Genomic DNA, 14191 nt, shown 5'->3' with positions numbered 1-14191 from the left:
TTTTTATGGAAATCTTCAAATTGATTTAAAAATCCACATACCAGGTCAAAGTCCAAGAATAGCTAAAACAATCTTAAAGAACCGCGATGGGACACTCACCCTCACCATATATCAATAGATCATAATGTTTATTATATAATTATGGTAAAACAATTTGCATTAGTGTAGATAAATAACTTAGGAGAGGGCCCACAAACAGACGCAAGCATAGAGGTGGCATTCCAAATGAGTTTGGAACACAGAAGTCCTACAGAAGCAGTGTGGGGTGGCACTTTGGGGGACACAACAGCAGGGTCAGTGCGTGGAGATCCTCCAAAGAGAACTGGGCGCAGAGGAGAGGGCGAGGGAGGTAGAGAAGGGTGGGGAGTGAGCCGTGATGGCTGGGCCTGGGCTAACTGAAAACACACCGCGGCCCCCATTCCTCGATGCAGATGCCGAGGGCCGCCTTCCGCCTGGGGCAGACTTCCGGTACGGAATCTTCTCGCAGGCCTGGCCTCCGCACAGGCGCACGGGGTGAACACACGCGCGCACGTGTGCACTCCACTGCGCGCACAGGGACACGCACGCGCTTAGAGTTCACGCGCACAGTCGCGCGGCGCCGTTTTACTGATTTTCCTGGAAACCGCCCCCACCTCCACCCTCCCCGCCCCGGGAGCCGCAGAGCTGGGCCGGCAGAGAGCAGGCGCCCCCGGGCGGGCGCGGCGATGCGCCGTGGCGAAGTCCCGCGCGGGCCGAGGGAGGCGGCGGGAGGCGGGAGCCGGCGGGAGGTGGGAGCCGGCCCCGCAGCAGCCCGCGGGGGCCGGGCGGGCAGGAGGGCCCCGGGGGCGCGCCCAGCTCGGGAACGGCCCGGCCGGGCTGCGGCTCCGCGGCCCCCGCGCGCACCCCAAGGCCGCCCGCCCGGCGCAGCCGTGTTGCGGGAAGGGGCGCTGAACGCCCGCCGCCGCCGGGGGAGAGGGCTTGGCGAACCCAGCTGGGTGTTTACGGCCGTGTGACGAGCAAGGGAAGTAGTCCGCGGGGCCAGCTGGCCAGTGCGTCCTCCCAACGTCTATCTGGATTATTTCACGTTTATTGAGGATCTCTTTGCCCCTGTGGCTCTCGGCTGTCTGGCTGCAGGACTCGGCTGCGATAGGCTGAAAGACAGAGAGTGGTTAAGAGCTTTTACATCCAAAGAGGAGGAAACTTTTCCAGCGGATCCCCGCGTGCCATACTCTTTTGGGTTCGTTTTAGAGTCATTTGCCAATCTTGTAACTAAAATGCTTAATTTTTTTTAATTAAGGAAAAATAGAACAATTCTTGCACAATTGGGGAGATAAAAGGAAGAGTATCATCAGGAAACAAAAGAAAAGAAGTAGAATGAGTCTTGGATCCTTTGAAGCCTGTTTTCAGAAAAGTCCTGAGTGATAACACATTATTTTCTTTGGATAGTGGAAAACATTTTTAACGTTCACCTCACTAGAAAGGTTGGTTTTGACCGAACAACTTGCCAATAATAGAGCCCACGGTTATTAACCAAGATGAGGAAAGAAATAACTACAAGACCCAAATTTATAAATTTATATCTGAAAAATGAAGGCTAGGAGACCATCAAGGAACTTTGAAATTTCACAATTTTCGTTCCCTTCATGTCAAGGTCAACAAAGGTTAATTAATTAGTGGAAGATTAATTTTGTGTTTTCCAAGGTACTTAAAGTAAGAGGTAGAATCAAAACTGAAGAAAGCATATCTTGCATATAGTACACTTTAAAATATTTTCAAGGGGAAGTGGATGTGGCTCAACAAGTTGGGCACCTGCCTACCACGTGGGAGTTCCAAGGTTCAGGTCCTGGTGCCTCCTCAAGATGAGCAGACACCACACCAGCAGATGCCATAGCTTGTGGAGAGCAGATGTGGCTCAGGCCATTGGGCACTTGCTTCCCATGTGGGAGGTCCTGGGTTTAGTTCCTCACTTCTCCCAGAGAAGGTAAGCAGACAGACCAGAATCATCTGAGGGAGGGGGGATAAATTTTTTAAAGATACTTTCAAAAACATCTAAAATATCCAAAGGTGTGTTTTCTTTTGTTTAACTTTTTATTTTTTTAATAGGGAATACCATCACAAGGCTCAAAAGAGAAAAGGTAGAAAAAAACAGTGAAAAGTCTTCCTTGCCCATATACCCATTTCCCACTACAACCCCACAGGTAATCACAGTTATTAGTTCTTTATGTTTCCTTCCAGAGGTTTCTTCATTGATAAGAAGACAAATATAAATATTATTTGCCACGATTTAACACAAAAGATGTACATAGTACTTCATACCTTGCTTTTTCACTTAGCATAACTTAGAGACCTTTCTAAACCCATACATTAAAAGCTTCATAATTGGGAAGCAGACTTGGCCCAGTGGTTAGAGCATCTGTCTACCACATGGGAGGTCTGAGGTTCAAACCCCGGGCCTCCTTGACCTGTGTTCACGTGGGTGCGTGCCCCGTAAAGGGAGCCACCCAGTGCAAAACAGGGTTCAGCCTGCTCAAGAATGGCGCCGATGACACAACAAGAGGAAACACAGATTTCATGCCTTGGACACAGAGAACAGACAACTGGGAGGAGAGAAATTAAAAAAAAAAAAAAATCTTCATAATTATCTTTTACCAAGGTGTGGTTTTCTATTACATAGATGCACCATAATATATTTAACCTGTTACTTATTTTGGACATTTGGGTTTTCCTTTTCTTTCCTCTTACAAACAATATTACAGTGGATGACTGACTTTGTACATAGGAAACTTGTGCAAGAAAATCCACAGGATGAATTCCAGTGGATCAGAGAGTATATGCATTTGTAATTTTGATAGATACTACCAAATTGCCTGCCATTATTTTTTATTGATTTGCACCTTCATCCACAGAAGAGTTGTCTATTGCCTCACAGCCCAGACAAAGTACTATATTCTCCAATTTCTGGAAAGTTGCCAATCTGACAGGTAAAAATATCTCAGTCTAGTTTTAATTTCTCTTATTAATGAGTGAAGTTGAATATCCTTCGATGTGTCTGGTAGCTATATTGTGTACCTTCCCTGTGAATTATCTGCTCAGAGCTTACCTCCTTTTTTCCTACTGAATTGTTAGTCTTTTTCTTACTGATATCCAGGAACTCGTTATGTAGTAGATTAACCATTTGTCTGCAATATGAGTGCAGAGATTTTTTTCCCCCACTTTGTTATTTAATTTTTTTTAGGAGATACTGGGGATTAAACCCAGGATCTCGTGCATGGGAAGCAGGTGCTCAACCACTGAGCTACATCTGCTCCCAGAGTTATTTGCTTTTGACTATTCTGAAAGGTCTTTTTTGTAATGCAGAAGTTATTTTTACATAGTCAGTTTTTATCTTCCATGCCTTCTGGCTATTTAGTCATATTTAGAAAGTCCTTCCCTATTCCAAGGCCATATTTTCTTTTAGTGTATTTTTAGTTTCATTTTTTCCCCCATTTAAATCTTTGAATTTATTCCGATGTGCAGTGTGAAGTAAAAATTCAAAGTGAGTGTTGTAAGATGAGTACCCAGTTGTCCCAACACCATTTACCAAATAGTCCCTCTTTTTTTTTTTTTAATCATGTTTATATTGTATTTGGGTCTTTTTCTGGACTGTTCTCTTCCATGCCTGAGCTGTGGTGTGCTAGCAACATTGTTTGAATGTCAGGGCTTTAGCAGACAGTTTTAGTATCTGGTAATGCTAGTCCCCCTCCAGCGTTTTCTTTTTTAGGGTTTTCCTGCTGGAATCTATTTGGGGTGTTCTTGCTGGAATCTATTTCCACATGAACATTGTTTATTTATTTGCTTTTTAGAGTCTCCCTCCCCCCTTGTTGTGTTTTGCTCTTGCTGTCTGCTCTGTGTGTCCATTCACTGTATGTTCTTCCCATGTCGCTTGTCTTCCTGTCTTTCTCTTTAGGAGGCACTGTGAACTGATCCCAGAATCTCCGGGTGTTGGAGAGAGGCCCTCAATCGCTTGAGCCGCCTCAGCTCCCTGGTCTGCTGCATCTCCCTTTGTTGCGTCATCTTGCTGGGCCAGCTCTCTGTGGTGCGCGCAGCTTGCCTTCACTAGGAGGCCCCGGGAATCGAACCCAGAGCCTCCCATATGGCAGACAGGAGCCCAGTCACTTTCCAGGTGAACTTTGGAATCAACTTATCAGGTTCAAAAATACGTAATTGTTTTTATTTCTGTTAAGATCATATTAATTTACAAATATAAATTAAGAGTTACTTCTTTGTAATGTTGAAGATTACTATTCAAGAACATGGAGGCCCCACTGATTTTTTTCACCATAACATCTGAATTTTTAAACTTTTTTTATTTTTAAGGAAGCTTTAGATTACATAAATGATAAATAGAAAGTATAAGATTCCCACATATCCTACCCTCTCCCACATTTTTCCCCATTAACAACAGCTTTCATTAGCATGCTGCATTTGTTACAACTGATGAACACATATTGAAGCATTGCTATTAACCATGGTCAGTAGTTTACAATAGTTTATACTTTGCACTGCACAAAAATCTATAAAAATATAGATTTTGACAAAATGTACAATGGCCTGTATCCATCATTGCAGTGTCATTCAGAACAATTTCAGTGTCCCCAAAATGCCCCATGTTACACGTATTCTTCCCTCTCCCTTCACTCACAGCCTCTGGTAACCACTGCCTTTAGATCGATGTTACAAGTTCTTCCATTGCTAGAATAATAATAAGTCTACTTGAGTCCATATTTGCATTCCCCCCTTACGTTTGTTCATTCCTCCGTCTTGAGGATTTTAGGATGATGATACCCACTCTGTTTCTGATTGAGAGGGGGCTTAGATCCTGTATTAGTCAGGGATCTCTAGGGAAACAGAATCAACAAGGGATATCTGTCAATAGTAAGAGATTTATCAGGTCTCTCACACAGCCGTGAAGATGCACAAGTCCAGGTTCCGCGGGCAGGCTGCAAACAGGAGCTCCAGTGAAAGTCCAAACGGTTGGCTGTCCAAAGACGAGCTGGGAAATTCACTCCCAATGCTGGAATCACTTCCTCTTTGAAGGCACTCAATCGATTGGGTTAAGCGTCCCTCATTGCTGATGGCAATCTCCCTGATTGATGTGATTATAACCAGGTATCTATGATTTACCGCTGCAGGAAAGTCAATGGTGACTACAGTCCATAAACGCCCTTGTATTACACTTAGCCCAGTGCTTGCTTGACCAAACAACTGGGCACAATTTCCTGGGCGAGTTGATGCAATAGCCTAACCATCGCAGATCCCATGGGGCAGATGGTTGGAATTGTCTTGCTTGCAGCTGTAGATGCACTTTGTTTTTTGGGATGGGCATTGTCCGTTGTCATTTTGTTAGTTGTCTTCCCATTGATTTCTTCATGAATTCCTTTGTATCCTTCAGTAGTATTTAGGTTTTTCTTCAAAGAGAACTCACACATTTATTAATAAAGTTATTCCTAGTTTTCTTATATTCTGTGGCTATTTTAAATGAGACCATATCTTTCATTAAATCTTTTTGAACAATTGCTTTGGATAGTGATTCTGTACAATGTCAAATGATAGCAATAACTGTGGGCATCATCATCATTTTCCCACATTTAAAGAAAATGCTTTTAGCATTTCCCCATCAAGTATGATACTGTGTTGTTTGTTTGCTTTTTGGCTGGATTAAATGTATTTCACTATGTAAAGTAATTTTCCATCTATTCCTATTTTTTCAGTGCTTAAAAGATCTTTTCACCATGGATGATTATATGATTTTTGTTAGTCATTACTATAATGAATTCAAAGAAATTCCTAATATTATGTGTGGGGGATTGCATTGTGTACCCAAATTTGGACATGTTCTTGGCCCACGGTCTTGTGGGTGGGGACCCATTATAAATAGGATCTCTTGAAGATGTTACTCAGTTAATGTGGGGCCCAACTGAATCAGGATTTGTGGAGTCCTTTATAAACAAATGAAATTCAAACAGAGGAAGAAAGCTACCAGAAGGAAGAAGCTGGAATTCAACCGGACTTGGAAGAGAAAGGAGATGTACTACCATGTACATTGCTATGTGATGGGAAAGCTAAGGAACCCCAAAGTTTGCCAGCCAGCCAGAAGATACCAACCCTGGGAGAAAGTAAGCCTCCTAGCCTCTGACACCACAAGCCCATAAATTCCTCTTGTCAAGCCAACCCATTGCATGGCATTTGTTTTAGCAGCTGAGAAAACGAAAACATGATGCAATGCAGGAAATGAACCAACCTGGGTAGAAGGTATAATTTTTTTAATGTGCTGCTCGTGTTGTTCATGACTAGTTATTCAGGGGGGTTTGAGCCTATATTCATGAGTGAGATTGTGATGTTCTGTTACTGTGCACTCTGTCAGCTTTATGCAAAAAAAAACTTGGAAGTTCTGTTAAACTTCTTTTCCATGCTTTGAAACTGTTTAAAATGTATTGGTGAGGTACATTATATTATATTAGTCCCCAAAGAAGACTGTACTTCCCACCCTATGACATCAGGTATAGCCATTTCGTTTAATTTGGCCAACGAAATATAAAGTGGTGATGACTATCACTTTTGAAGAACACTGCATGGATCCATCACTTGTGTTTTCTCTTTGTCACGAGAAGGACATCCTTGTGAAAGAGGGAAAGGTCCGAGCAGGGCAAGGCTGCTTCAGCCCGAATCCTGGGGTGAGGAAGCCGTGGAGGAGAACACAGCCGACGAGAGCGGATTGTAATGTAGTAAAAGGCAAACTTTGTTGTCATGAGCTTTTGAGATTTTGGTGATATTTGATACCATAGCAGAAACTGGTTGATACAGTTGGAACTATCCTTTGGGGACTTAATAGGATTTCCCTTTAAAACCATTTAGGAGAATGTTGCTATGGGGGGAGTAGTGGGGTGAGGGGGGTGGGGGGCACATGGGGACCTCATATTTGTTGAATGTAATATTAAAAAAATGAATAAAGACCAAAAAAAAATTAAGTTCTGATAAGGCAGGATTTACTTCAGCCACTTTGCAGTTTGTTTTTGTAAACTGTATACACCATTTTTGTCTCTCATGTCCTCCGTTTCAGGTTTCTTTTGTGTACAGTTGATATTTTTTAGCCAAACAGTCTTATTCCCTTCTTTTTTCGCTTGCTGCATATTTTAAGTTATTTTCTTTGTGGTTTTCATATGGTTTGTATTTAACATTATAAATCTATATCAATCTAGTTTGAATTGATACTAACTTAACTTCAATAGCATACACAATCTCTACTCCTATACCCTACCATTCCCTCCGGTTTATGTTGGCTTTGTCACAGATTACTTCTTATACTTTGTGTGGGCAATAACATAGAATTATGATTTTTTTTATGTATCTGTATTTTAGATAATGTAAAATAAAATGTGGATTTAGAAACCCAAAAAAACAAAAAACCATTTAGAATAATTCTTTTGGGAGAAGAGCTCTTTGCTTGAGGAAAAACATTTTCTCACTGACGTAACACATAGCATTTGCTTGATTGTTAATCCCGTATTTATTCATGACACGCCTGTCCTCACAGCGGAGTGGAGGAGAAGGCTTTGTTCAACTAGTGGAATTATCAGGTCACGGGTAGCTCCCTTTAACATTAAACACGTTCTAATGCAGGCGCTCTGAACCTTCTTTGTCCCATGAACCCCTTACTAAGTCCACTCTATACTGTGTATTATTTAATAAATACATCGCACCCGCACCAACACATCCCCACAAGAATAATGTGCTTTTTAAATTTCAATTCAAGCTCACTGACCCCTTGCTATTAATAAAAACCCCTGTCGTAATGTTTCTCCTGGAGTTCAACTTGAGCTTCCCCCTTTCCTGCTCTGACAGGCTGGAGGGAATCCAAAGGCTAACAGGCTTAACCTTGGGTTTCAGAAACCAGCTGGAGCCTGTCTTCACCGGGTCACTCGGGACCCCAGGGAGGCTCAGGCCCTGGGCAGGCGCTTCAGCCACCTGACAGGAGTTAAGGCTGGACCTACGAGGAGGTATTTGCTGCTCAACAGCAGGAGTTTTGAGAACTCCAGCTCCTATAGTTGGTCAACAGCTTATTTACGTGAACTTGCTTGTTCAGGTGAGAACACAGAGGCCGGGGTCGGGGGGAAGCGATTTTCCAAGCAGGGTCCCTCCCACTACGGCTCCTGAGCTCTTCCCAGGCAGCGCGCTGTCCTCACGGTGGAGCTGGCCCCTCGGGAGGGCGGCCCGAGCAGCACTGCGGGTTGGGGGGCACCGTGGGGCAGAGGGGTCAAGAGCAGGGCCTCCGGGGTCAGACGCCCAGGCCCCTGAAATTCCAGGGTGGACAGTGGCAAAGTGTGAGCTGGCCGTATTTCCAAACCCTTCTGTGCCTCACAAGTTTATCCTAAATTCTCCCTCCGTTTTTCCACTCCCATCCTTCTCGGCAGTACAGTGTTGGAGGGGGCGGGACAGGCAGGCCGTTGACATCTGGGAGGGGAGCAAAAAAACCTGGCTTTCCTGGACCAACGCTGGGCCAGGGGGGCGCACGCTGCCAGGTCAGCGCCTGGCAGTTCTCCTGGTGATGGTGGCCGCTCACCTCTGACCTCCAGGCTCAGCTGGTTCTGGAGAAATGCCCACTCCCATCCCCACCCGAATGTTAGAGGTACGTGCGTGGGGAGGGCTCCTAGGAAGGCAGCAGCCAGCCAGCTTCAGATGACATAGAGCAGAGGTGGCACTTCCAGGGACGGAATGGGGTGGGCAGAAAAGGGAAAAGGGGCAGTTCTTTCATACCCTAATAAATGGCCAATGAAAACAATTAATTGTTGCTGATTCAGTCCCACCACAGTCTCCTGCAAGGGGGTGGAGGGCGTGGGAAGCAAGCTCCCCTCTCTCCTAGAACATGTAGGTCTCAGGCACTGACTAGGTGAAAAGGGGAAACATCGATGTCGAAATAAGGATGTCCCGATTTTTAAAAATATATTGAATATTTTTATAATACTGATAAGACGAGGTAAAAATATTTGAAAAGTAAAGATCAACAAAAATAATATAAATCACTCACAAACATCCCACTCAACATCACTGCCCATCTTTTGCTCTCTACCCTTCATTTCATTTTTTAAAGCAGATTTTTTTCAGTAAATTTGGCAGCATACTGTATTACTGTCTTATAGTCTGAATGTTTCACATATAATTTTTAAACTTTATTTTGTACATTTAGTAATTGAAAATAAAAACAATTAAAAATAATAAAATACAGGTGAATAAAAACACACATTTCTCAATTAAATGTACTGGATACATATAAAAATTTCTTTTGAATCATACAATATGTTACACAATATATTTGGTTCATAGTAATGCAGTCATACAGTATTTGTCCTTTTGTGTCTGGCTTGCTTCACTCAACACAATATCCTCCAGGTACATCATGTTGTCATATGCTTTATGACTTCATTTCTTCTTACAGCTGCATAATATTCCATTGTATGAATACACCATAGTTTGTTTATCCAGTCATCCGTTGACAGACACCTGGGTTGTTTCCAACTTTTGGTAATCATGAATAATGCTGCTACGAACACCAGTGTGCAGATGTCTGTTCATGTCACTGCTCTCAGTTCTTCTGGTTATATACCCAGTAGTGGTATTGCCAGGTCACTTGGCAAGTCTATGTTCAACTTTTAGGAAGTGCCAAACAGTCCTCCACAGTGTCTGTACCATTCTGCATTCCCACCAACAGGGAATAAGTGTTCCTATCTCTCCACATTCTCTCCAACACTTGTAGTTGTCTTTTTTTTTTTAATATTTATTTTTTATTTATTTCTCTCTCCTTCCCTGCCTCACACCACCCCCCCCCCACGTTGTCTGCTCTCTGTGTCCATTTGCTGTGTGTTCTTCTGTGTCCACTTGTATTCTTGTCAGCAGCACCCGGAATCTGTGTCTAATTTTTGTTGTGTCATCTTGCTGCATCAGCTCTCCATGTGTGCAGCGCCATTTCTGGGCAGGCTGCACTTTTTTCGCGCTGGGCAGCCCTCCTTACAGGGCGCACGCCTTGCGCATGGGGCTCCCCTACGCAGGGGACACCCCTGTGCAGCACGGCACTCCTTGCGTGCATCAGCACTGCGCATGGGCCAGCTCCACATGGGTCAAAGAGGCCCGGGGCTTGAACCGCGGACCTCCCATGTGGTAGGCGGACGCCCTATCCATTGGGCCAAATCCATTTCCCATCTGTCTTTTTAATAGTGGCCATTCTGGTAGGTGTGAAATGATATCTCACTGTAGTTTAGATTTGCCTTTCCCTAATCATTAGTGGTCTTGAGCATTTCTTCATGTGTTGTTTGTTTGTTTGTTTGTTTGTTTTTGCCATTTGTATTTCTTCTTTGGACAAATGTCTATTCAAGTCTTTAGCCCATTTTTCACTTGGGTCATTTATCTATTGTTGAATTGTAACTTCTCTTTATATATCCTAGATAGTAAACCCTTATCAGACATGATCTCCAAATATTTTCTCCCATTGAGTTGGCTGCCTTTTCACCCTTTTGACAAAGTCCTGTGAAGTGCAAAAGTGTTTAATTTTGAGGAGGCCCCATTTAGCTCTATATTTTTTTCTTTTGTTTTGCATGCTTTGGGTGTAAGGTCCAAGAAACCACCGCCTACTACAAGGTCGTGAAGATATTTCACTACATTTTCTTCTAGAAGTTTTATGGTTTTGGCTTTTATATTTAGGTCTTTGATCCATTTTGAGTTGATTCTTGTACAATAAGTGAGATAGGGGTCCTCTTTCATTCTTTTGGTTATAGATATTCAGTTCTCCCAGCACCAAGAGACTGTTTTGTCCCATTAACATTAACTTGGTAGGTTTGTCAAAAACCAGTTGACTCTAGAGTCATCTGGATTTCTGGATTCTCAGTTCTATTCCACTGATCGATGTGTCTATCTTTATGCCAGTACCATGTTGTTTTGACCACTGTAGCTTTGTAATATGTTTCAAGGTCAGGGAGTGAAATTCCTCCCATGCAGCTCTTCTTTTTTAGAATGCTTTTGGCTATTTGGGTACATTTTCCATTCCAAATGAATTTGGTAATTTCCTTTTCTAATTGTGTAAAGTAGGCTGTTGGAATTTTGATTGGTATTGCATTGAATCTATAAATCAGTTTAGATAAGGTTGACATCTTCATGATATTTAGTCTTCCATGAACATAGAATGGTTTTCCATTTAAAGTCTTCATTGATTTCTTTTAGCATTGTTTTGTAGTTTTCTGCATATAGGTCCTGTACTTCTTTGGTTAAATTAATTCCTAGGTATTTGAGTCTTTTTGTTGCTATTGTAAATGGAATTTCCCCCTGATTTCCTCCTCAGATTTGATTTTTGCATGTTGATCTTGTATCCTGCCACTTTGCTAAACTCATTTATTAACTCAAGTGGCTTTGTAGTGGATATTTCAGAATTTTCTAAATACAAGATCATGTCATCTGCAAATAGTGAGTTTTACTTCCTCTTTTCCTATTTGGATGCCTTTAATTTTTTTTCTTGTCTGATAGCCCTAGCTAGAACTTCTAGCACAGTATTGAATAACAGTGGTGACAGTGGACATCCTTGTCTTGTTCCAGATCTTAGAGGGAAAGCTTCCAACTTTTCCCCATTGAGTAGGATGTGCATTTTTCATGTATGCCTTTTATCAGATTGAGGAGATTTCCTTCTATTCCTATCTTTTGAAGTGTTTTTATCAAAAAAGGATGCTGGATTTTGTTGAATGCCTTGTATACATTGATTGAGATGATCGTGTGGTTTTTTTTCCTTCAGTTTGTTAATGTGGTGAATTATGTTGATTTATTTTCTTGCATTGAACCAGTCTTGCATCCCAGGAATAAATCCCACTTGATCGTGATGTATAAGTCTTTTGATAAGCTATTGAATTCTGTTTGCAAGTATTTTGTTGAGAATTTTTGCAGCTATGCTCATTAAAGAGCTTGGTCTATAATTTTCTTGTAGTATCTTTATCTGGCTTTGGTATTAGGTGATGTTGGCTTCATAAAATATGTTGGGGAATTTACTATCCTCTTCAATTTTTTGCAAGAGCTTAAATAGTATTGGTGTTAGTTCTTTTCAGGATGCTTCGTAGAATTCCCCTGTGACGCCATCTGGTTCTGGACTTTTTTTCATTGGGAGAATTTTTTTTTTTTAAGATTTATTTTATTTATTTATTTCTCTCCCCTTCCCCCCTCCACCCCAGTTGTCTGTTCTCTGTGTCTATTTGCTGCGTCTTCTTTGTCCGCTTCTGTTGTTGTCAGCAGCCAGAAATATGTTTTTCTTTTCCTTGCGTCATCTTGCTGTGTCAGCTCTCCGTGTGTGCGGCGCCATTCCTGGACAGGCTGCACTTTCTTTCATGCTGGGTGGATCTCCTTACAGGGAGCACTCCTTGCGCGTGGGGCTCCCCTACGTGGGGGACACCCCTGCATGGCACGGCACTCCTTGCGCGCATCGGCACTTGCACATGGGCCAGCTGCACACGGGTCAAGGAGGCCCGGAGTTTGAACCGCGGACTTTCATTGGGAGATTTTTTATAACTGTTTCAATCTCTTTAAATGTGATTGCTTTGTTAAGTTCTTGTATTTCTTGTTGCATCAGTGTAGGTTGTTTGTGCATTTCTAGGACTTTGTCCATTTCATCTAGGTTGTCTAGTTTGTTGGCATACAGTTTCTCATAATATCCTCTATGATCCTTTTTTATTTCCTGCAGGGTCAGTTGTGACTTCCCCCTTTAATTTCTTTTTTTTTTTTCAAGATTTATTTTTTATTTATTTCTCTCCCCTTCCCCCCACCCCCCAGTTGTCTGCTCTCTGTGTCCATTCGCTGTGTGTTCTTCTGTGATCACTTCTATCCTCATCAGTGGCACCAGGAATCTGTGTTTCTTTTTGGTGCATCATCTTGTTGTGTCAGCTCTCCGTGTGTGCGATGCCATTCCTGGGCAGGCGGCACTTTCTTTCGTGCTGGGCAGCTCTCCTTGCAGGGCGCACTCCTTGTGCGTGGGGCTCCCCTACGTGGGGGACACCCCTGCGTGGCACGGCGCTCCTTGCGCGCATCAGCACTGCGCATGGGCCAGCTGCACACGGGTCAAGGAGGCCCAGGGTTTGAACCGCGGACCTCCCATGTGGTAGACGGACGCCCTAACCACTGGGCCAAGTCTGCTTCCCCCCCTTTAATTTCTGATTATATTTAATTGCATCTTCTCTCTTTTTTTCTTTGTTAGTCTAGCTAGGGCATTGTCAATTTTACTGATATTCTCAAAGAACCAGTTTTTTATTTGGTTGATTTTCTCAATTGTTTTTTTGTTCTCAATTTCATTTATTTCTGCCCTAATCTTTATTATTTCTTTCTTTCTGCTTGCTTTGGGATTGGTTTGCTGTTCTTTTTCTAGTTTCTCTAGTAGTTTAGTTAAATCATTGAGTTTAGCTCTTTCTTTTTTAATATAGGCATTTAGGGCTATAAATTTCCCTCTCAAGACTGCCTTCACTGTATCCCATAAGTTTTGATAAGTTGTGTCCTCATTTTCATTTGCCTCAATATAGTTACTGATTCACTTGCAATTTCTTCTTTGACTCACCAGTTACTTAGAAGTGTGTTGTTTACCTCCATCCATTTATGAATTTACCTCTTTCCTGTCTATTATTGATTTCCAGTTTCATTCCATTATGATCTGAGAAGGTTCTTAGTATAATTTCAATCTTTTTATATTTATTGAGAGCTGCTTTGTGCCTAACATGTTGTCTGTCCTGGGGAAAGATCCATGAGCACTTAAGAAAAATGTGTAACTGACTGAGTTTGGATGCAGCATTCTGCATATACCTGTTAGGTCTAACTCATGTATCATGTTGTTCAGGTTCTCTGTTTCTTTGCTGATCTTTGGTCTTGTTGTTCTATCTAATGATGTGAGCAGGATATTGAAGTCTCCAACAATTATTGTAGAGATGTCTACTTCTCCCTTCAATTTGGCCAGAGTTTGTCTCATGTATTTTAGGGCACACTGGATAGGTGCACGGATATTTATGACTGTTATATCTTCCTGATGGATTGTCCCTTTTATTAATATATAATGGCCTTCTGTATCTCTTAGAACTTTTTTACATTTAAAGTCTGTTTTGTACAATGTTAGTATAGCTACCCCTGCTTTTTTTTGGGTTACTATTTGCATGGAGTCTCTTTTTCC

At 42.4% G+C, this 14191-nt stretch overlaps 1 long non-coding RNA gene across 1 annotated transcript; it reads left to right on the top strand.

Annotated features, from left to right (window-relative positions):
- The first annotated feature begins 934 nt into the window (after window positions 1–934).
- LOC111761374 (uncharacterized) lies at window positions 935–5475 on the top strand. The gene is made up of 5 exons (XR_011646352.1): window positions 935–1689; window positions 2083–2177; window positions 2886–2960; window positions 3926–4141; window positions 4923–5475. It is a non-coding gene; the product is annotated as an uncharacterized lncRNA (long non-coding RNA).
- The last annotated feature ends 8716 nt before the right edge of the window (window positions 5476–14191 follow it).

The sequence above is a fragment of the Dasypus novemcinctus genome, chromosome 18, assembly GCF_030445035.2.
Source record: "Dasypus novemcinctus isolate mDasNov1 chromosome 18, mDasNov1.1.hap2, whole genome shotgun sequence".
Classification (NCBI taxonomy): Eukaryota; Metazoa; Chordata; class Mammalia; order Cingulata; family Dasypodidae; genus Dasypus; species Dasypus novemcinctus.
Note: the sequence above shows the minus strand (reverse complement) of the source record. Positions and strands in the feature narration are given on the sequence as shown.